This window comes from Gopherus evgoodei, chromosome 3 (assembly GCF_007399415.2).
Source record: "Gopherus evgoodei ecotype Sinaloan lineage chromosome 3, rGopEvg1_v1.p, whole genome shotgun sequence".
NCBI classification, from domain to species: Eukaryota; Metazoa; Chordata; order Testudines; family Testudinidae; genus Gopherus; species Gopherus evgoodei.
Genome location: NC_044324.1, coordinates 189381792 through 189405995, shown reverse-complemented (window position 1 = coordinate 189405995; position 24204 = coordinate 189381792). Strand labels below are relative to the sequence as shown.

General features: G+C 40.9%; 1 long non-coding RNA gene across 4 annotated transcripts in view; it reads left to right on the top strand.

The window, feature by feature from the left end:
* LOC115649103 overlaps window positions 1–24204 on the top strand; it is a 92215-nt gene that overhangs the window by 33515 nt on the left and 34496 nt on the right. For 2 of the 4 annotated variants that reach the window (XR_003999757.1, XR_003999759.1), the window contains exon 2: window positions 1715–1756. The exons of 1 other annotated variant lie outside the window; for it this stretch is intronic. This is a non-coding gene — a long non-coding RNA (uncharacterized LOC115649103). Of the gene's footprint in view, window positions 1–1714; window positions 1757–8472; window positions 8592–24204 lie in introns of all 4 variants that reach the window. One more of the 4 variants, XR_003999760.1, reaches the window with a different exon arrangement.

Sequence of the window (24204 nt, the reverse complement as noted above, 5' to 3'; positions counted from 1 at the left end):
GTGCCTCTGGTGTGCATGTCCCTGTTTGCACATTAATTTTCCTATATAAATAGGCATTTGCTTGCCTTATCTCCTTTTTCATAGGCAAATGCTTAGGAGAACATATGCACACGCAAGCAAACTGACTCCCAGAGCTAGTCTGTTTCAGTAGTGGTGGAAGATGATGAAGAGTCCATTTGCACCTGGTTTCTTGTCCTGCAAATAAATATTTCTAACTGATATCTGTCTGAAATAATGCAGACATCTTACTTGATTCTTATCAAAGGAATCAAGAAAATTCATGTTTTAGATTTATCATTTTGTGCTTGTTTTCATAGAGAAATTAATGGTATCAGGCTAGAGTTGATCTAGACGTATCTATTTTGTTTAGATTAAACACAAGGACTGTGTTATTATTATGTAAGTGTAAACAGTGCCTAGCACAATGGGTGCTTGTTCACAGATCAAGGCCTGTAGGTGCTAACACAGTATTATTAATAAATAATAATTTCTTTGCTCTGTGGCAATTATTTTTGCATTGATGAAAAGTTTATAACTAGTGCTGAGAGAAACCAGAATTTCTGATGTGTGAGAATTTCTGATATTCGACATTTGTTGTTTGTCCCAAATTGGGATGAAATGTTAAAATATTGAAACTTTTTTTCTTTTATTTCTGGATCAAAAAGTTCTTTAAAAAAATTCAGTTCAGAAATGTTTAGTTTCCATTTGCTGAGCCAAAGTGTAAGGTTCTGTTTCAGATCAGTTTGACAAACTACATCTGCCAAAGGTGCTGCAGTACCTCATGGGAGTTGTAGTTCAGATCCCTCATGTCTTCATTCACAGCTATGGACTGGGCTAACATACTACATTCATATGAATCCCATGATGCACAATGCAATTTGTTTGAACTAAGACTGCTTTGCACCATGGAGATGAAGCCCAGCCCATAGGAGAGAATGGGGGCATGAAGCACCTGAACTATCACTCTCAAGAGACAGCACAGCACCTTAGGCAGATCTAGTTTAATGCTGAACTGGCTCAAAATGAAATGGTTCCATTTAGTTCAACAAACCAAAATGTCTTGATTTGCATTGAACTGTTCCAAAACAAAATATTGTGCTTCATTTTCTCTGATGGAGAACTTTGAGTTTTGTAGAAACTGCACTTGTCAACAAAAAATAACGTTGACAGAAAATTCTCAACAAGCTCTAGTTATTGCCTTAGTGATGAAGATGCTACCATAGCTACATTGTACTCTTGTAACCTTTTTTTTTTTTTTTGAGGACAAATATTTTAGTCATATAATAAACCTTGGGCCAGATTCTCAAGCTAGTATCAATCATCATAGCTAAGGATATAGTGCTTGAAATGTTTTGTTTAACGTACGTATGTGAGTGAAGCATTTCCCTTTCTGAGAGCCTTTAATTAATCTTTTAGCCCAGCTTACCTTGCTTAAATCTAGGAAAACAGGAGGAGATAAGTGTCCCACTCCTCTTAACTTTCAATGGGGACTGGCACCTATCTTCCATTTGTGCATTTTGAAAATCTCCCAACATTGAATTACTCAGCTGCTCTTACTCCCCCCAAAATTAAATGTGAACACATGTATGTGCATGAGTGAAATGGGTTCCTTCCACGAGGCACTCAGGATTCTCAGTGTGGGATATTGGAAATTGCTTTAAAAATAGAAGGGGAGTTGTTGTGGTTTGTTTAATTTATTTATCTTTCTTTCTAGAAAAGCAGTTATAGGTCACTTAGCCCAGAATCCTAGGGGAAGGTAAGTGTTTATTTATAATTTCCTGCTCTCACAGTACCATAAACATGCAAGGTGCCTTATAATACAGCTAAAAATGGATACTGTTTAATCTTATATTCAGGTCAGTGAAGTGGGCCCTTACTCCTACACAGTCTTACTGAAGTCAGTGAGAGTCTAAACTGGTATCTGCCCACATGGATCTGAATGCAGGAAGGGAAACTAAATGAAGAGCAGAGCAAACAGGATGAGATGGCAACACAGGGAAGGGGAGACAAAGGGAAAAACTTGTGAATTAGTCTTGTTTAAAACAAGCTTAAAACAAAAATGCTGTGGGTCTCTTCACCAGTACTGGAAAGGTGGAGGAGGAAGAGTTGTTGTTGTTGTTAGTATGTAAAAGTTTGTCTTAAGAACGGCCATACTGGGTCAAACGAAAGGTCCGTCTAGCCCAGTATCCTGTCTTCCTACAGTGGCCAATGCCAGGTGCCCCAGAGGGAATGAACAGAACAGGAAATCATCAAGTGATCCATTCCCTGGGGCCCATTCTCAGCTTCTGGCAAACAGAGGCTAGGGACTCCACCACTGCCCATCCTGGCTAATAGCCATTGATGGACCTATCCTCTATCTAGTTCTTTTTTGAACCTTGTTATGGTCTTGGCCTTCACAACATCCTCTGACAAGGAGTTCCACAGGTTGACTATGTGTTGCATGAAGAAATACTTCCTTTTATTTGTTTTAAACCTGCTGCCTATTAATTTCACTTGGTGACCCCTACTTCTTGTGTTATGAGAAGTAGTAAACAACATTTTCTTATCTACTTTCTCTACACCAGTCATGATTTTATAGATCTCAATCATATCTCTTCTTAGCCATCTCTTTTCCAAGCTGAAGAGTCCCAGTCCTACTAATCTCTCCTCATACGGAAGCTGTTCCATACCCCTAATCATTTTTGTTTCCCTTTTCTGAACCTTTTCCAATTCCAATATATTTTTTTGAGATGGGGCAACCACATCTGCACACAGTATTCAAGATGCGGGCGTATCATGAATTTATATAGAGGCAACATGATATTTTTTGTCCTATTATTTATCCCTTTCTTAAGTATTCCCAGCATTCTGTTCACTTTTTTGACTGCCACTGCACATTGAGTGGATGTTTTCAGAGAACTATCCACAATGACTCTAAGATCTTTCTTGAGTGGTAACAGTTAATTTAGACCCCATAATTTTATATGTATAGTTGGGATTATGCTTTTCAATGTGCATTACTTTGCATTTATCCACATTAAATTTCATCTGCCATTTTGTTGTCCAATCACCCAGTTTTGAGAAATCCCAGCACAGCACCCCAGTGTCCTGCTTGGGAGATGTGAAATGGAGCATAGGCAGGTTCCTTAAGTCTACTAGTTTGTATTGTTTTCCAGGCTTTGAGGTGAAATTGCTACCTCAGTCAGTCAGGAGCATACGTACACATCACTATAGGCAACTAAGTAACTAGTTAACAATCTAAACTCAATTTAGGGAATTATTGAACCAGTAACTCACGTCTCAACTTGTAGATCTTCAAGTGATTACCTGTGGTGAAATGTTCTGTCAAGAACAATTCAATAAGTTCAGAACCGTTTTCTATGGAACCCAATGACTCAGAGCTGGCATCTAGTCACTTCAGAACACACCCAAACAGGAGCTGTAGCAAAGCCAAGACTTTAATGCAGGGAAAACAGATTTAGACTTCTCTCTATCCTCTAACGAGGGACTCGATCCTACAAGTACTGAGCTCTCTGGCCCCGAGCCAGGAAAGCACTTAAGAAAGTTCTTAATTCAGAGTAGGTGAGCAGCTCTAGAGATGGTGTCATAATTAAGCCCATGCCTAAAGGCTTTGCTGTATCAGAGCCAGAGAGCTCAGCCTCAGCTAGGATTGAAGTCTAAAAACTGCATGACTGAGAGTACAAATATACAACTGTGGCTTCAAAACATTCAGGGACAGAAGCACAGATTTATATTGTTTTTCTTTTACTTGTCCCTTTTAATGGCCCTGTGATGCTTCAAAAACAGGGACTCTATTTTCTCCACTTCTGAACTGAATATCTGTTGCCCCTACATGCCACTGAGGTCATCCAGGGGGATATGTATAGCTGTGTTCACAGGCTTCCTTAAAAATTATTCTGTTTAGGGAGGCAATGGCATCTAGAGAATGTTAGAGCTATAAATGCAATGACTGGCCTAGAACAGGGTGTAACTACTGCAGGTGGGACAGCAGGAAAGGTTCACCAGAGTTTGAGACATTTGTATACAGAGCTTTGTGTCAGCCAGCCGAAAACTGAAGATCTATCTACAGAGCCCACTCTGAATATCCCCAGATGACCATGCAGTGAAGATACAAAGTTTTAATTCAGGATAACCTCTAGAAACAACCAGTATTTCAAAGTTTAATACTTTGGATTTACACCTGTGCCTCTGAGGCTTTCCCCATTGTCTTGATGCTGCTGCCAGAAATCAAAGCTCTATGCCACACAGGTGTTGCCATGTGTCCCTGTACAACCTCTCCGTGACTGGACTTCCCCATGCAGCAGAACTACATTTCTCTTGTCTTTCAGGCTTCTCAGGAGCTGGAGGATTTTAGCCTGGGGAAAGGAATACTTGTGCAGTAGAACAGGAGTTCACTTCCTGCAAGACAAGAACCCGCCACACAAGTAATTAAATTTTAGACCAAAAAAAAAAATATGGGCTCCACTCACTCATCTGTAATTAATCTTAATTAAGATTAAGAAAATAAACCTCTCTTGCTGCAGGAGTCTACAAAGATGGTTTTGGTGCCAAGTATGAGGCCCACAAAACCTAATGTATGGAGCTGGATAAGGTTTAAAAATTAAACTGAACCGTTTAGTAACAGCATCTCTAAATGGCTCTGAATCCAATGACATAGAGCCAGACTACACTTTTTGTATAGCACCTTACTACTCAGGTTTCCCATTGACTTCCACAGTTCAACAGCATTTCATTCACAGAATTAAAGCTCAATTACACACTTAGGGTCAGATTTGCAAGTGGTCAGCACCTACATTTTATGGACTGTGCTTAAGCAAAAAGAATAAAAAACCACAACCCCCTTAACAAGGCACCTATCAACAGAACCACCTTGTCCTCACACCATCATCTTGCCCAGCTCTCCAAATGACCAAGAGAACATTTATACATCTGTGTGGTTTAAGCTATTGTATCTAAACTAGCTTCAGTGGGACCACTGCTGGAGTAAGGTGTTGCTATTCAGCATGAGTAAAGAGATCAGAATCTGGCCCTTAATGTTTACTTAAGTCTGAGTCCTTGTACCCCATGGCCATACAGCTGTTTTCTCAGGCATGTAGGGAAGAAGCCAGGCTGATGGTGCGGGCTTATGGAGCGTCTGTTGATTTTTTTCTTTGCCCAGGTATTGTCCATTAAGTGTGTTATCAGTTATGAATTATTTTATATGAAACACTGTTTAGTTGGGATAGGCATGAAAAAGTTGAAATAAATAAAGAAAGCACACAGAGGATTCTGCTGAGCTATCTATGCAATGCATTGCTGACTAAAGCAAAAGCATTATAGATGAAAGACAGAGAAACACGCACATGCCTTTTACTAGCTGTAGGAATTTGAGACAGTCTGATTTAAACGGTGGCACAATAATTCTTACCACTCCTCCTTATCAACAACCGGCAGGTGAAGCTCCTCTTCTTCCTCATGCTATTGTTTATTATTATGGTAGCATGTAGAGCCTCCTACTGAGATCAGGGCTTTGTGGTACTGGTCACTCTGCAAACACAAAATAAGAGAAAATCCCTACCCCAAAGAATTTACAATCTAAATAGACAAAACAAACAAAGGATGGGATAAAGAGAGTATTATCATTGCATCCTCTGCATGCAAATCCTCCTGTCTCCTTGCACTCTACATACAATCCTTCCCTCCACCCCCTTTCTCTTTCTGCCTTTTTTTTTTTCCTCTCCCATGTATCAACAAGGCCAATATCTGGCCTGGTGTCCTCTCCCTCTCTCTCTTTCTCTAACCATCCATAAAATGGTCATTGTTCTGGGTTTGACTGGAATGCCCTTTCAGATAGGGGCTTCCACATTTGAGTTGAAGGCCTGCCAATGTCCAGCAGCCACTGGTTTACTGCAGATGCCAGTCCCAGAAGGTCTCTGTGGAGCTCTAACTGTTCTGCTGGAGGAGTCGATCTTTCCTTTCGCTACATTGTTGGCTCAGCTGCCTGTGCTGCAATGTATCTGCTGATGTACAAGTAATGTTTGACTGAATTCAGGGTGTGCCATGTCCCAAAGGAGTGTGCCATGTCCCAAAGGAGGCATTTTCAGGGCTAGGTCACATAACTTTGGAGAGGTAGAAAAGTAAGTCACAAATGAGGGACGTCTGGATGTGATGCTGTGGCAAGTGAGCATATGGGGGTTGGAGGAATCTGGGAATGTGCTAAGCAAAAAGGTAACAGTGAGCATGGCAAGTGCTGCTTGTATGGGGAACACAACCACTGCTTCCCATTGCTCTTCAGTGTCTGTGCTAAACCCCAAATACCACTTTATACCCTTGCTTTTTAAACTCACGTTACTTTTTGTACATACAGTGCCTTGCTGAGAGGTTGTGGGTTACAAAACCCCCATTATGGCATTGCCAGGGTTGCCAATGGCTTATAGGTGATGGTCTGACTTAGAAAAGGATTTGTAAGCCAGGCACATGCATGACTTAACGTCTTACACAAGCACTGCTGAAAGAAAATGGATTCCGCCTATTGTGCAGCAGGTATAATGGGGCTTTGGTAATAACCCAGTCCCATAATTACCTCTCTCTCTATGCCAGAAATAATTTGGCCAGGCAGTTATTAGCTTCCTCCAGTATGTGGATGGCACTTCAATATTTGAAGACTTCAGTAAAGTTAGATGTTGATTTTTAAACACCTGTGTCTTTGTGAGGGCTGTTTTCTGGGAGATACACTGTGCTTTTATTCTGTCATTAGTCACAAATATCATTTACGCTTACTGACTATGGCTCTGGTTTTATCACTTCTTGCCAAAGCACCTTTGTGTTAGAAAGAAAATTGACACCTGACTGCAGCTTTGTTTCCTTGGCCCATTATCTTGCTTTTCCACTCTCCATTGTGAAACAAATCCCCTGTCCTCAGATTTAAGTTCCTGTTCAACAGATCTAAATAATAATCATGGTCACTCACCACATTCAAACTGGTCTGACTCTTTGGGATTCTTATGCCCTGCATTGTAGAATGTTCATCCTCACCTCTGCAGATGTGAAACCCCTGCTGCTCCACTGCACTGGGAGACAGGCCAAGAGGAGCCATGCATCTAATCATGGGTTTTATACCACATATACCACCATGGTATCTGTCCCCTTGCCTGGTGTGGCAGACCAGAGAAGGGCATAGGGTTATGGCTAGTGGATCCACCAGACTCATCCTCTTGTTGCTCCTGCTTCCTTGGAGTGTACAGGGGCTAAAACCACTACTACAGCTCATAGTCTAGCGTGGGGTTGTGTCTACACTATCCTGTGACCATAGGTCTGAAGGGGAAGGATTCCCCTGGATGCACTATACAAAATCCATTTATTAAATACTTTGATTGGGGAATAAAAATCTGTCTCTGTCTTCTGCAATGTGTTCATTTTTAAATCAGCCAGGCTAATGAAGACACTTTCCCCCCAGGCTCCACATCCGTCCAAAGGTATATCCAATATCTCACAGTAACTGTGAGCTACAGAGACAAGCTTATGCATGCACTTCGGGGAGTTTTAATGACATCCATGATAACCATGCAGTGCTGGATTAAGGTATAATCTAACTAAGCTACATCGTTGGGCCTCTAAAAAGGAAAAAACTGACTATTTCAAATGTTGTCAGAATCGGTTGATAAATAAAGGAGATACGGGAAAAAGAAGATTTTCTCTAAATATAGACATTTTCATTCAAATATGACAAAAAATATACACATCTGGCTACACAATACTCTTACCCTCCTCTTACCCTTGACTAATTGTTCATTATTGACAGGTGGGAGGCCAGGGCTGAGAAAAAAGGATAATTGCACTTATAAAATTAGTATTTCTATGAGTAAATCTGCTATCAATCTCCTAAAGCAGCATTTTGTTGGCCAGCTGCTACTGGTGAAATTCTGACCATGACGTCATAATTTATTTAAATAAATAAATAATCTCACTGCCAATAAAATCAGGAAAAAATGTCAGGTCGGAGACGGCAGCGTCATGAAGCAATCCTGCCAAGCTCATACTCGTATGTTAGTGTGTTCTTTCTTCTTTTGATCTATATTTAAGTACAATTGTGTGCTTTCTGCTTCATGTGCTGTCCATGCTTCACATGATTGAGTTTGCAGGTGATTGTCTTATGGACTTGGGTCAAGTGGATCTTGAGGAGGATAAATTTTGTGTTGGCTTCCCTCTGTCAGTTTCAGGAACCTTCACAGTAAATATCAGAGAGTGCAGACGAAAGGATAAATAGAGGGTTTTGAGAGATGTGAAGGAAGATATACATATATATCAAAATATTCTGAGTACTTGGTGAGCAAGTTATTTCAAACGCTGTGTATATATGATGTATAGGCTATTACAGCCTATAATATTCATATTTGCTTGAATATAGGCTAGTTTTTCTCACTTTCTCAATGCTTGTCTAGAGATTACCAGTCTTTTTTTCTGGTAAATTCTTTCTTTTTCTTTCGCACATAGAGCTTGTTGTCAGTCTGTGTGTCCGAGATTAATTAGTGGTCCTGGGGGAGACAGAGGATAGAGAAGTGAACGTGAAGAGAGAGAGCCTAGAAGAAAGACTGGAATTTTCTGCTCGACAGGTTTGGAGTGTGCAAGATAATATTTTATTATAGGTTGTATGCCATGTAAAAATTCTTATATAGACTTATAAATCACATATCATATGGATAATTCATTATATTTTTATAGTATGGCAAAAGAAAATTCCCAAGAATTCATTGTTTTGTAGTGAAAATTTAATTGGAATAAACATTTGTAAATATATTTTATATATAGTCTGGATAAACTTTGTATCTCGCTAAGAAAATTAATCAAACTTTTTTTATTTATAGAAAAAGAAGGATAATTTTCCATATTCATGATGTAAAAAAAGTTATATATTCTCTCTTGTTTTCCTGTGAGAACATGGAGAAAATAGCACTAGCTTTCACAGAAATTTCCTGATAAAAAAACACAAGTTTTTGGAATATATATATTTGTTATTGTTTTGTAGATATATAAATCTCAATATTTATAATATAAAATTTTTTTTTACAGGTTTCAGTAAAAACTTTCTGCTACTAATTTTAGTAGTAATATTAGGTAATTCAGTATAACCTTCTATAAAAACAAAGCAAATCAATTTATTGGAAAAATACAACATGCATACAATCTTCTGATGGTTTCTTATTATCTGGGTGTAATTCATATCAATATAACTAACAATTGAGATTTAAGCTTGTAGGTTATATGCATCCTATATCCTGTATTGCCTCTTGTATCCTCTTTTGCCATCTTATATCCTCTAAGAGTCTCATTGCGTATTCAGACAAGGAATTCCACAATTTAGATGCCCGAAAAGAAAAGAAAAATTTCCTGAGAACTCTTCCAGTAAATTGTATTATTTACTGCATTTTTTTATTTCGTATTTTTTATATTGTTTACTTCTACTTTACTTACATTTGCAATTAGTTCAAAAAATTTGTCTAAAATTTATTTCTGTCATGATATCATCATTACAGAGAGGGCTGCTGAAAATGAAGATTGTTCTAATTTTTACAACTTCGTGTTTGTATATATGCAAATATAAAGCTTTCATGTTTATATATTCAATGTCCTTTCTGTGAAAATAATAAATTCATTTTTTTTATGGTATGGTTGGGGCCTCTTACACTCGACATGACTTAGAGACTCAGAATGTCATAATCCGGCCCTGTAATCACAGCAGTGAAATGGGAGTGCTTTGTGACTTTCTCAGAGATCTATCATGTGCCTATAGCCTTTTCCATAGTTCTCCTGAACTGTGTTTTATGTATGTAGAAGATCAGAAAGATTTTAACAAACCCTTCCTCTATTTATCATCATGTACCAAAGATTATCCTACTTTGCAGCATACTTTATAACAAAATTTACATTTGTTTAGAGTCAGCAGTTTAAGGCAGGGGGTCTTTTAAACTGTAGGTGAGTCCAGATGTGCACAAATGGTTTTAAATGTTTTAATTCTTTAAGTTCAAGTTGATAGCTGAGCTGTGTCAACATTATCAGTGAGAGGAATGAAGTCGGGGGAGGAAAGGGGCATTGAAGCAGTGTAGAGATTAGGATGGTGCAGGCTCTTCCTCTTTGTCAACTTTACCCCTTTAGCATATGCTCTGGCACAGCTACTGAAGGACCAGCATTCCCCTATACAAGGGCAATTATTAATGTAAAGGATTCTTCAAACAATATGATTTTTGGTAATTCAGTTTAATTGATAGAACTTTGACAAAGAATGAGGTTTTCAAAATGTAACTTTTCTATGATCCCTCTATGACTAAGGGATGATCCTCAAAGGGTATGTCTACACTATGAAATTAGGTCAATTTTTTAGAAATTGACTTTATAAAGTTGATTGTGTGCGTCCCCACTAAGCTCATTAATTTGGCAGTGTGCGTTCACAATACCGAGACTAGCGTTGACTTTCAGAGCATTGCACTGTGGGTAGCTATCCCACAGTTCCCACAGTCTCTGCCACCCATTGGAATTCTGCGTTGAGCTCCAATGCCTGATGTGGCAAAAATATTGTCGCGGGTGGTTTTGGGTACATGTCATCAGGCCCCCCTCCCTCCATGAAAGCAACAGCAAACAATTGTTTCTCGCCGTTTTTCCTGGGTTACCCGTGCAGATGACACAGCACAGCAAACATGGAGCCCACTTAGCTCGCCGTCACCGTATGTCTCCTGGGTGCTGCTGGCAGACATAGTACTGCATTGCTACATAGCACCAGCTCCTTGCCTTTGCAGCAGCAGATGGTGCAGTACGACTGATAGCTGTTGTCGTCGTCTCCTGGGTGCTCCTGGCAGACCTTGGTGAGGTCGGTCAGGGTGCCTGGACATAAATGGGAGTGACTCCAGGTCATTCTCTTCTTTAAGTTTTGTCTCATGGAGATGCAGTGCTGCTTGGAATATCATGCGAGCTGGAGGCTTCTGCCTCAGGCTGCTCTCCCAGTCAGCAGCACTGCATGGTCCCACCTACTCCAGCCTACCCCTTGCTCCCATGGCTGATGAAGCCTGGACAGTAGTAAGAAGCAGTTCATCTATAGGCTGAGCAAGTGCAGAATGGTGGTAGAATGTGCCTTTGGATGTTTAAAACCGCACTGGCGCAGTTTACTGGCTCGGTTAGACCTCAGTGAAACCAATATTCCCATCGTTATTATTGCTTGCTGTGTCCTCCACAATATCTGTGAGAGTTAGGGGGAGACGTTTATGGCAGGGTGAGAGGTTGAGGCAAATCACCTGGCCATTGATTATGTGCAGCCAGACACCAGGGTAGTTAGAAAAGCACAGCAGGGCACGCTGTGCATCAGAGACGCTTTGAAAACCAGTTTCATGACTGGCCAGGCTACGGTGTAAAAATTTTTTTTGTTTCTCCTTGATGAAAACTCGTCCCCTGGGTTCACTCTGCTTCCCTGTAAGCCAACTGCCCTCCTCTCCCTCCTTTGATCACTGCTTGCAGAGGCAATAAAGTCATTGTTGTTTCAAATCATGCATTCTTTATTAATTTGTCACATAAAATGGGGGGATAACTGCCAGGGAGGAGGAGGGAAGAACAAGGCCACACTGCACTTTAAAACTTACTGAATGCCAGCTTTCTGTTGCTTGGGCAGTCCTCTGGGGTGGAGTGGAGTTCTGATAGCATAGATTCCTCTCCCCATACAGTGATCAGATCCACTACCTCCTGTTCAGTCCATGCTGGAGCTCTTTTATGATTCTGGGACTCAATGATCACCTCTGCTGATGAAATCTGCATTGTCACCTCTGAGCTCGCCACGCTGGCCAAACAGGAAATGAAATTCAAAAGTTCACGGGTCTTTTTCTGTCTGGCCAGTGCATATGAGTTGAAAGTGCTGTCCAGAGCGGTCACAAAGGAGCACTCTGGGATAGCTCCCGGAGGCCAATACCATTGAATTGTGTCCACACTACCCCAAATTCAACCCAGCAAGGTCGATTTCAGCACTAATCCTCTCGGAGGGGAAGAATGCAGAAATCGATTTTAAGAGCCCTTTAAGTAGACAAAAATGGCTTCATCGTGTGGACGGGTGCAGGGTTAAATCCATCTAACACTGCTAAATTTGACCTAAATTTGTAGTGTAGACCTTTTCCCTGAGTTCACAGAGAAGTGCTGACAGAGCAGACCCATAAGAGCAGAAAATTGCACACCTTCCTTTCTCATGTCATAAATGTGGAAGAAGGGAAGCAGGGCCATCTGTTCCCTCCTCCTTCTTCCCTATAAATACCCACCACTCCCAGGGCTGCTTCACCAGACCAAGGGAGTGGGCTCTGCTGCTCTCCAATAGATTAAACAACCCAGAACTCCCTTCCTGCCCCCATGCTGCCCCCAGTAGTGAGGGACAAGCTCCAGGTTCACCATTCCCCCTGATGCTGATTCTTCTAGTTGTGGGCATGGGAGGTGGGGAGAAGAAAGTGTTTCTCAAAATGAGGGAAACTGACTTAGCTGCTTATAGGGGGAAAGGGGAGGTCAGTGCACTGCAGGAGAGTTTGAAAAGGAATGAATTGGTTCAGAACTGAGCCTGTTCCACACCAGCCATCCCAGACTAGCACCATGTTACCACCCTTGTCTAGGGAATTTGTCCTGAGACATTGCTTTCACTTACCCCACACTAAGCTCTGGAGACCATAGTTATGTATGTCACCAGACTGCTGGCAATTCGCATGGTTAAGAAAATACCTGTGTGCACCTCTGCAGACAGAGCTACAAAACTCAACTGAAATGAGGCGTGCTTGATCCCTCAGGGTCTTCTTCTGGTGTGACAGTGACATCTCTTCCATCCTGCTGCAACTAACACCTCCACCGTTCAGTCTGACTACACCAAGCACAGTGGACAGAGCAGGAATGCATGCAGATAATACTGGAATTAAATATTTGGAACACCACACAAACAATGGCAAATTCTCTTAGGACTGGTCTAGTGTGTTTTAATGTAGAAATGGGGCTAGGGAATTTTTAGTGTGAGCCAGTTAGTGTGCAGCACATTAGTGTGCACTAGAATTTATGTCTGAATGGTGCTGACTAGTGCACTGAATAGACAAGTCCTTAGTCACTTTTACTAGTTATTTTGGATTCTCCCGTACTGAACCATTCCTACAGGCTGTGCTAGGAACCTTAACTCTGTATTAATGAAGTTTTGGGACATTCAATTCAATGAGATTGAAAGGTGACCTATTTAAAACTGATACAGGGAAATATTTGATCAAATGCATAATTAACCTGTGGAATTCAGTTCCACAAGATCTAGTACTGCGTCCAGGAACATAGTATCAAGTATCAGAGGGGTAGCCGTGTTAGTCTGGATCTGTAAAAACAGCAAAGAATCCTGTGGCACCTTATAGACTAACAGACGTTTTGGAGCATGAGCTTTCGTGGGTGAATACCCACTTCTTCAGATGCAGGATGCATGCCACAGGATTCTTTGCTGTTTTTACAGGAACATAGTAGGTTTCCAGAGGGATTGGATATTTACATGGATAATGAGAACATGCACAGGCACAAAAGTAGGATACACGGTTTTTTAACCCACACCCTTGCTTTTTGGGGCATAAGTCATCCACAAACTGAACAGTGACGAAGAAACATCCACTATGAACAGGTTATTCCATGGTTGTCCACTTCTGTCCTATCTTCCTGCGAAACCTGGGTATTGGCCACTGTCAGAGACTAGGTTCTAAACTAGATGGAGCCCTGTTCGGTATGGCAATTCCTATGATGCTGCAAGTACGCCACCTGCAAAACTCTCATTACATCTGGTAGAAGGTCCATGTGTGGAGAGATTGAAGGATCAGGCCCAGTTATGTCACAGACTTGAAATATAGTCTTGAAATGAGTTCATAACTAGGAATACGTGATTTCCCACCCCCACTATTAGTGTCTTTCTCCTATGGTGATTGATCGTGTATGTGTGTGTGAGACCCAGATCTTAGATCATTTAATTAATCAGAACGCTAACTACTCAGGCCAAGACTGGTGAAACTGTTTATATGTTTTAAAAAATTGATTTCCTGCTGGCTGGCTGGAGAATTGTTCATTAAATCATAGGCAATAAACTGCTTGCCAATATTTTCATTCATCCTGTCATCTTATGCTACAAATTCATACTTTTTATTTACAAATATCTGTCTTTATTTTAAATACCCTCTAATGAATTGTTAAGGCATTCCTGCATTAACATACTATCACAGTGCTTGCAAATTTAATCTAGGACTTGAAATATATATAGCTTCTTTCTTTAAAGTGTAGGAGATGAAGTTTACAGCAGTTTTGCTATTACTAGTAAATAATAAGCTGCATAAGCAAATGAAGGCCATTATAGATCTTGTTTCATGGACAGTTTAGCTTTAAACAAAAGGATTTCTTCACACTGAGCCTCATTAGTCTGATTAACGGGTTGGTAAAATGAAGCATGAAAATGAAGCATGACATTGACATGCATTGATTGTACTAAATGTGTAAACTGTGTTGCTTTAAGGTGGAAAAACCTTGAGAGCAGTATTCCCCGACCAGTTTAAATTGTTAAGATTTAGATGTAGCTGAGTTTTATAGCCTGTAAACAACCCTGCTCCAATGCATTAAAGGGAGATGCTATAAGAGGTTCAGACTCTGCTGAGGTTAATACAAGAGGGACTGGTGTAGCTATTATCTGAAGGAAACATTGGACAGGAAAACATGATGGAATAATGGATAAAATGCGTACTGATTAAACCTAATGTAAACATGAAGACAATAGTTGTGTTGTGAAGTCAGAATATAGTTAACTATTCTAAGAAAACTGTCTTACCATCCTGCCCATCTATGTCTTCAGCTGTGCTTTATTGCATTTTCTTGCTTATTAAAAAAATCCCATTTTTAACTGAGTTTGGGAGGGGCTGAAATTTGCATCTTGATTGGAGATTTTGACTTCTTATGGTGCAGGAGCTGCACTGTGTATTTTAGACATCACTACAGCATGTTTTTTTAGGGTCCAGTTTTCTTAATAAAGTGCTGTGTAAAGAAGCTTTATTTCTTTAGGCACTAATCTCCTTCAATTGCAACTAAGCCTCTTTTATGCATACTGTACCCGCCCATCCCAAAACTACAGCTGTGAAAAATTTTGTTTTGTGCTTTGCTAGAGTGGTCTTTCTAGGGGAGGGGGTTCACGTTATTTTTATTCTGTAGCTAGCTTTTGAAACTAAATTGAGAATTTGAATTTATCTTTTCATGCAGAAGCAAAGTCAGTTTTAAAGTTGTGAAAGGACAGTATGAATAAAATTGGAATTCAACTGTGACTGGTTCAGTTGCTTAATCTACATTTCTGATTTATAAGCGTCTTGAAAATTATTTTGAAATACTAGTGAAAGTTCAGGGAAGGACAGTCTGGCAATATACAGTATGATACTGAATTGAACATCCTAATAACTTAGAGACCAGGCTAGAGGTTTTAAAATATAAAAAAGGTATTGAATTACTATCCCATGAACATCACACAACAAGAGAGAGGAGGACAATCATTTATAAAAATAGTAAAATGTCACTGTAAAAATCTCAGTAACCTTGGTTTAAATGCAGTGTAAGATGTGCTGAAAAATATAGCTGTATTTGGAGAGTGATAAAATGTGAAAGGAAAATGCACTTCCCACAGACGTGCAGCTTCAAAATGCTTCCTAGGGCAGCTTACAGTAAGATAACCTTTTCACTGTATAAAGTAGATATGTAATGTACACCTCCAAGATTAATTCAGTGACCTGGGAAGGAATGCTTTCCCATGCTTCCTTCCCTCCCCCTCCAGCTCCCTTCTGTTGTGTGTACAGTGAAAGTCACATAACGCAGGCAGAGCCTGAGTAAATGGACTTCATATGACCTATATTAAGGACAGAATATTTCTCCTGACACTAAGGCACTGGGGGCCTGACAGCATTTTCAACATTTGTAAAATATTTTTGGATTTTTAAAATAAAATTAAAGGATTTTTTTAAATGAAATTTGCTTCAAACTGAAAAATTGAAACCTTTCATTTTGAAAATATGAAAAGGAAACATTTCTATTTCTTTTTCAGATTTTTTTCCTCAAACGAACAACTTGGCAACATAAAGATAAACTTTTGCCATGTTTTGGTAGCTCCAAAACTGCATTTTTTCAGCTGAAAAATTTCACCCAGCTCTACCCAAGAGACAGAATCAAAATACTGTAAACTTGAACATCCAATCAGGTTCAAACAATGAATTTAAAGTAATTTCAGATGTTTCATCTGTCCTGGAATCCCCTGCCAATTACTTGAGATTTTACAGTCAATTTTTTCTATTTTTACAAAAATTTTCCTCTTTCCTGTTGTGGGAGTGGGAGGTGAGGTGGAGAAAGTGGCTGTCAGAATGAGGGAAACTGACTTAGCTGTGGTACATTGAAGAATAAGGTATGACTCAGTGGGAATCAGGAAGGCAGAATCTGGACCAAAGTAAACAAAGAGTTATAGTAATTGTAGATGTTACCTATACAAATAACAGAATTTTCAGGCAGATGGTTGGGGTGGGGGGTTGGTTAATTGTTGTTTTGTTGTTTTTTAAAATTAAGGCTGCAGTAGAGAATTTGGTGTCGGTGTCTCTTTTTAATGTGCCCAGTTTCTTGTAGATTTCTGTCATGATAAGACTGGCCTTAAAAGTGCAAAGACAATTTTCCCCAAAGCTCTTCAATAAATATTAAAAAAAAAAATCAGACACAACAAACTGCACTACATAAATGTGCGTCTTGTCCCAGCTAACGAATGCAAGTCAATGTGGTTAAGCAGGAAATGCACTATATTATGGGTAGGCAGAGAAGGGCTTCATCTTAACAACTGCCATTGCACCTAAAATAGTCCTAGCTGTGTGGTCTCTTTTCTGATTAACTCTGCTTTTCTTTGCTTTTTGTTGTTTTGCTTCCTGTTGATATTATTTTTAATACATCTAACAGACCTCACAGGCTGCAATCAGTGGCCATCAACATTAGTAGTAAGGTGGTACAATTAGTCTTCTGTGTTCTTCTGGTGGATGACTCATGTGACATATCTCAAAATGAACAGTTACTGTATCAATTATTTTATGCCTCACTGAATTGAGTATAATGAGTGCTGTGTTGATTTTGTTTTGTTTTTTTTGTTTTTTAAGAATTATGCACCAGCCACATTGTATGATGCAACTTAATTCACAAATGATATAAACGTCTAACTGAAAAATGGGTTCAGGCTTAGAATGATGCCAATGACCTGGTGGCTTTGATTTGTGTTTTGGCACTTGCGGTGGTTTGATTTTGCTCTTGACCAAACGGAATATAACTTGTCCTGTATGAACATATACAGAAATCAAGGACAGGACTTTCACATAATGGACTGCCTTCTGCTCACTGGTATATCCCCAATGAAGTCAACTAGGAACAGAATTTGCCCAGCATGTTTTAAAATATGACTTTACACTCTGAAAAGAGATTGTGGCATTGAGGGGCTCTGGTTTAATAGGTCTATCTGCCTTACACAGCAACTTGGCTTAATTTACAAGTAAAGATGGGTTAGGCGGTTGTTTTTGTGATGGTGTCTGTCTGGTTACTAGCTGGCAGACAAGCTCAGATTAGAGCAATGGGGCAATTCACTTGTGTGTGAATATCAAAGAAATGCTAAAAGCAGTGTGTGTTCAAGCCAATTCACTTGTTAGTATAGATCAAAAGGAAATAATAATGTTATTGTCCACTTCTCCACATCTCAAACCCCACCATTAGTCAAACCCCAGGACCAATTGCCATAGAGAACTGAACTTGCTTTCTCATCATTAAAGGTGGTCCCTCTCTAAAGCCTGACTGCAGCACACTGATGCAGTAGTGTTCCTGTGCTGCTAGCCACCCTGCACCTGTTCCGTGGAGAAACAGAGAACTTCAGCCACAAGGCTTTCTCTCTTTCACATTTCATGCCTAATATGGCCAACATCAAGCATTCAAAAATCAACAGTCAAGTCTCAAAAAATCATGAGATTGAGATTCATGCAGTAATAAATTCTTTTTATTTGTTTTCTTCTGTTGGTTCCTTTAGGGTCACATTTCCAAGCTCTTCTTTACAACCATGAGAGCATTTTAAAAATGAAAACTGAGTCTCATATATTGATCTGACTCTATTAGCTGGTGCTTTATTAAAAAAACCCCAAATATCGTGAGATTCATGAGATTTTTAAGCTGCATGTATGCTTTAACTCTGTGAGTCTTCGCCTCCCCTCCCCCCGCCCTACTCTACTGCTAAGGGTTATTTTTCTTTTTAAAATAAAGCCATTTTGATGTGATCAGTGGCTAGGGCTCCTGTGGTGCTTTGTAGCTGCAACTGAGTAAGAAACAGTCCCTTTTACAGAAAGGAGGAACAATGAACAGAGCCCAGGGTAGCTGAAATCCAGGACTGTGTCTCCTTGGAATGAGCAGACCCCTGCTGACGTGGATGATGTCACAATGCTAACATACAAACACAGAAGTAAGCAAAAGCCAGCTGTTGTCCAACACGTTGGCTTCTGCAAAAGGAAAATAATCTCAGAAGCACAGTAAATTTTATTTCCATTTGAAAAAATCTTGTCTCTTTCCCACTTGGAAATTATTTCCTTGTCTTTTGGGAAGTTTTAAACAATAACCAGTTCACAAAAATATTAAGAAATGGGATTATATTTTTAATAAAGGTAAATAAATCTGCATCTTTCAGATATCAAATATCTGTCATGTATGAAATTAACATTTCTCCATTTAAAAAGCCTTTAGAGGAAAGGTCAAGATTTGACCTAAACCACTCTAAACAAGAAGGGCTGGACATGAGGCTGAAATTCCATGCTTTCAGCTGTTCTCTTGTGTATTTCAGCAAATAAATGTAAAACTACCTACTGTTCAGACCTCAGTTGTGCTTAGCAACAATGGAGCTGGATTAAGGATGGAGTTAGTCTTTTTGCCATATATTTCCTGTTTGGTGATTTAAGCCAGAATCCCAACAATAGTTTATTATAGTTTTTCACATGTAATTGTCATATGTTTCTGATTGCTGCGTTCACATGCATAACAACAACAAAACAGAAAGGATCTTACTTGCATAACCATTTACATGTGAAAAAGGAGAGATCTGTTGATGAAAAGTTTGTGTGTAGTGGGAGAGGCTGGGATTAAATTGCTGTTGGTCCTTTGCACAAATGGAGGCAAGATAACGCAAGAAGCCTTCCTCCCTCCATCTGCATCCCATGCAAAGGCCAGGGACCATTGCATTCACTGTGCTCAAGGCAGGGTATGACCTGTTCTTTTATGGGTTCTGTTCTTTGCAAATCACTAAGGGGGAGGGAACATGGTCCCATCCTATGAAGTGGGCAGGGTGTGCTGGGGGAGCATGTTATCACATAAAGAATGGTCAATTTGACACCTCTCCTCCGGGCATCAAGGAGTATGGAGGATGTGCTATGCCCTTGAACTCCTAGGGCAGCTCCTCCTCGCCCCCCATTCAAGGCTGTGGACCTAATCAGTATTGTAGCTCCTTACAACACCACCTTCAGTGATTTAAAGCACTTTTCTTCCTGAATGATTCCCCAATATTACTTGGCCATATCCAGGCTGTAATCACATTGCCTATCCCTGAAATGTAACCTCCTCTGGGAAGCAAGACATGGAAGGACCCAGTGCTGGAACATGTAACATCACACAGCAATGCTAACTGATGAGTTAGGATACTGAGCTCCAGGGAATATTGTATCCCATTGATGCTGTAGGAAGGATTTAACTAGGGAGAATGTAAGCATCCAGGTTAGAATTTATCCATCATACTTGGATTAACACCCTTCAAAAGATGACAAAAGCATTATGGAGTTTACAAGCAGTCTGGACAGCTGTTTTCATCTCCTCTAACAGCTGAAGTCAATGGAAAAACTCCCAGTGATGTCAACAGATTTGGGATCAGCCTGAAGAAGGTAAAGTGTGTGCAGAATCACCCTGTTCATTGTACCAGTCACGATATAAATTCCTTATTGTTCAGACAGCGGTGTCACTGCACAGAAAGTGGGAACTATTTCACAATCAAAATAACTTTCTTGGGGAGTTTGGACAAATCCTTCTCTCCTGATATTTTTTTCTCCAACATTTGTAGGGCTGTCAATTAATCGCAGTTAACTCACAGGATTAACTCAAAAAAAGTAATTGCGATTAAAAAAAATTAATCACGATTAATAGTGGGATTAATTGAGTTGTTAAACAATAGAATACCAATTAAACTTTATTAAACATTTTTGGATGTTTTTGAACATTTTTAAATATATTGATTTCAATTGCGACACAGAATACAAAGTGTACAGTGCTCACTTTATAATTTTTCTTACAGATATTTGCAATGTAAAAAATGATAAAAGAAATAGTATTTTTCAATTCACCTCATGCAAGTCCTATCATGCAATCTCTTTATCATGAAAGTGAAATTTACAATGTAGAATTTTTTGTTACACAACTGCATTCAAAAACAAAACAATGTAAAACTTTAGAGCCTATAAATGCATTCAGTCCTACTTCTTGTTCAGTCAATCGCTAAGACAAAGAAGTTTGTTTACATTTATGGTAGATAATGCTTCCGACTTCATAATTACAATGTCACCTGAAAGTAAGAACACGCGTTTGCATGGCACTTTTATAGCCAGCATTGCAAGGTATTTATGTGCCAGATATGCTGAACATTCATATGCCCTGTCATGTTTCAGCCATCATTCCAGAGGACATGCTTGCAGGCTTGCAGACTGATGATGCTTGTTTAAAAAAAGAATTCTACTTAGGGAAGAATTGTATGTCTCCTGCTCTGTGTTACACGCAGTCTGCCATATATTTCATGTTACAGCAATCTTGGATGATGACCCAGCACATGTTGTTGTTTTAAGAAAAAACAGTTACCTACCTTTTGTAACTGTTCTTTGAGATGTGTTGCTCATGTCCATGCCATTCTAGGTGCGTGCACACCCATGTGTGTGGGCATCGGAGAGTTTGCCTTCACAGTACCTGTAGGGCTGGCTGTGGCACTCTCTGGAGTGCTGCACTCATGCTGTGGTATATCAGGTGCTACCGGCCCTATGCCCTCTCTGTTCTTTCTTGCCAACAACTCCAACAGAGGGGAAGGAGGGCGGGTAATGGAACGGACATGAGCAACACAACTAGAAGAACAACAGTTACGAAAATGTAGGTAACAGTTTTTAATTCTTTGAGTGCTTGCTCCTGTCAATTCCATTCTAGGTGACTCACTAGCAGAAGCAACTGAGGTGGGTTCGGAATTCACAATCTGCCAAAGCCAGCATAGTCTTGAGCATTCTGGGTCAGTGCATAGCGCGATGCAAATGTGGGGACTGATGACCAGGTTGTGGCCCGACAGATCTCCTGGATGCCTGCGCCCTAGTCAAATGAGCCGTCACGATCACTGGTGAGGGCACTTTCACCAGCTCATAGCTGCAGCAGATGCAGGCCATGATCCAAGACAAGATTCTCTGGGCTGACACTGGCCAATCTTTCATCCTGTCAGGGACAGCAATGAACAACTGTGTTGACTTACAGAATGGCTTTGTTCTATCAGTTTAGAAGGCCAGCACCCATCTGACATCAAAGGTATGCAGCCTGCACTCCTCATCCTTCACATGAGGCTTTGGACAAAGGATTGGTAGGTGCAGACACAGCTGGACCATGTCCCTGTAGAAGACCATATAGGGCAGCTCCCACATGAGAGCCCTGATCTCGGACACCCTGTAAGCCGAAGTTATAGCAACCAAGAAGGCAAACTTCCAGGAGAGAAGCAGAAGGGAGCAGGAAGCCAAGAGTTCAAAGGGGGGACTCAGGAGTCTGGACAGCAGAAGATTCAGATCCCAAGAGGGAACTGGGTCTCAGACATGCAGGTAAAGGTGCTCCAAACTTTTCAGGAAATGCCCCCTCATGGGATGGGCGAAGAACAACTGGCCTTGAAGCGGAGGGTGGAATGCTGAAATGGCTGCCAGGTGTACCTAGATTGAAGATGGCAACAGATCCTGGTGCTTAAGGTGCAGTAAATAGTTCAGGATGTCCTGCAGCTGGGTTTTATCCCCATGAATGTGTTGGTCTGAGACACAACACGTGAACTGCTTCCACTTTGCCATATATGTAGACTAGTAAATGGTTTTCTGCTGCCCAGAAAAACCTGCTGGACACCAGAAGAACACTCCCGTTCATCTGTACTCAGCCACACAGCAGCCAAGCCATCAAGTGCAGTGACTCCAGGTTCAGGTGCAGCAGGTTCTGTGACAGCAGATACAACTAAAGAGCTAGCTGCAGTGGGATGACTGCTGAGAGACTCTGCAGTGATGACGAAGCCAGGTCGGGGCTATGAGGATGATCAATGCTTTGTCTTGCATCTGGCCACCACTGTAACCTTCTCCACCAGAGTGCCAAACTCTGGGGCCAAACCCTTAGGGAGGGATTCCCAGAACTTCCCAGAGATTAAAACTGTCTTAGCCCTGCAGAGCCTGATGATTCGCCACCCAAAATTGCAGGCTGGCAGTAGAATAAATCTGTCTCACAAATAAATCAGGTTTCTTAGCGTCCTTATTTTTGGGAGTCAAGGAACTGGGGACCTGCTTGTCTTTTTCATTGGCTGCAGATACAACCAGTGAGCCCGGGGGCAGGTGGGTAAAGAGGTATTCAAAACCTTTGGCCGGCACAAAACACTTTTTCTCGGCCCATTTCAAGGTGGGTAGTGTGACGTTGCACTCTATATGATTTTATGAAAATATGCTAATGAGTTTAATATAATGTAACTGGAATATGCTTCATGCAAAAGGTCTCTTTGTAAGGTATCATTACAAAGCTTATAATCTACTGAGTGTGATCATCCTATTTGTATAAATGTACCACTCTTGTATCTGTAATTAGAAATATGAAATATAACTCTGAGGGCCTATTATAATTATGCAAAGTGTGGGCCATTAATGGTGGTTTGGAATCTTGATGACTCCCATTAACAAGGACAATTGACTGCAGATGGCTATGTTTTACCTGTAAGTCTTCCTATATATGTGTGTGCTGGCAAGTGGGTAATGAAGTCTTACAGTGACATGTGATTATGTCACCTGAACTGGAATTCATCTGTAAGCAGTCAGGATAAGCTCTACCCTGACATCTGGTGGTGAATTATGGCAAGTGTGGAAAAGAATTTCAGGAGCTGATCTTGTTTGCATAGGCACACCCACCCTGCCTAGCATAGCCCATGGCAGCCTAAAATGATCACTTTGACAGCTGTGGGATCCCCAATTTCTCTGTTATTGGGGCAGGAGGAATAAAGTGGTGTTACCCTGATTATGTGAATGAGGGACTATGAGCCTGTTTTATGACAGAGGATCTCACCATCAACTAGTAGCACTCGCTAGACAAGGGACATGGGTGCCAAAGCCCAGTGAATTGAGAAAGGTTGGGGATTGGTGTGTGTACCTGATTGAGTGGGCCTCTTTTAAGGATCTGGAACACCAATTGCATCTTCTCCTGTCTCCACTGTTGAAGGGCAGAGCTAATTTTGATTCCATTAGGAGTCTATCTAGAGGCTGCTGAGCTGACTTCACTTTGGGCTAATGGTGCACCAGCACTGGGGCTCCCTTACTACAAGCTGAAATCACTAAGAGCTGAAATCACTGAGTGCTGTGTTAACTAGTGGGGGAGCCTGAAGATCTATTGCTAAGCAGCTGGCAGAGTGGCGCAGTTTGCAGCATGGTTGGAGCAGCCCACAGAACAGTGAGCGGAGCCGAGTTGAGCTGTTTGTGGGATGGTTGGAGCGGCCCATGGAACAGCAAGCGGAGTGGAGCGGTTTGCAGGGATGGCTGGAGCGGCTCACAGGTTGGCTGGAGGAGTGGCACAGTGGGTGGAGTGGAGATGGTCATGGTGAAGGCTGCAGCAGAACTCCATGGAGAGGCGGGGCAGTTGGCCCGGCCCACGTAAGGTGCCCATTAACACTCTGTGTGCGACCCCCCCATTTCCACCCAAGCTGGGAGGGTAAAACTCTGCAGATAAACTTTTGAACTCTGTGGCGGAACTGACCAGAGACAGAGACTTTTGGGTTGTCGGGCTTTGGGGTGATTGGACTTAAGACCCTAAAGGGGAAAAGGACATTGCCAAAACTTACTTGGTGGGTCTTTTGCTCATGGTTTATGTTATGAATCCTGTTTGTAGTGT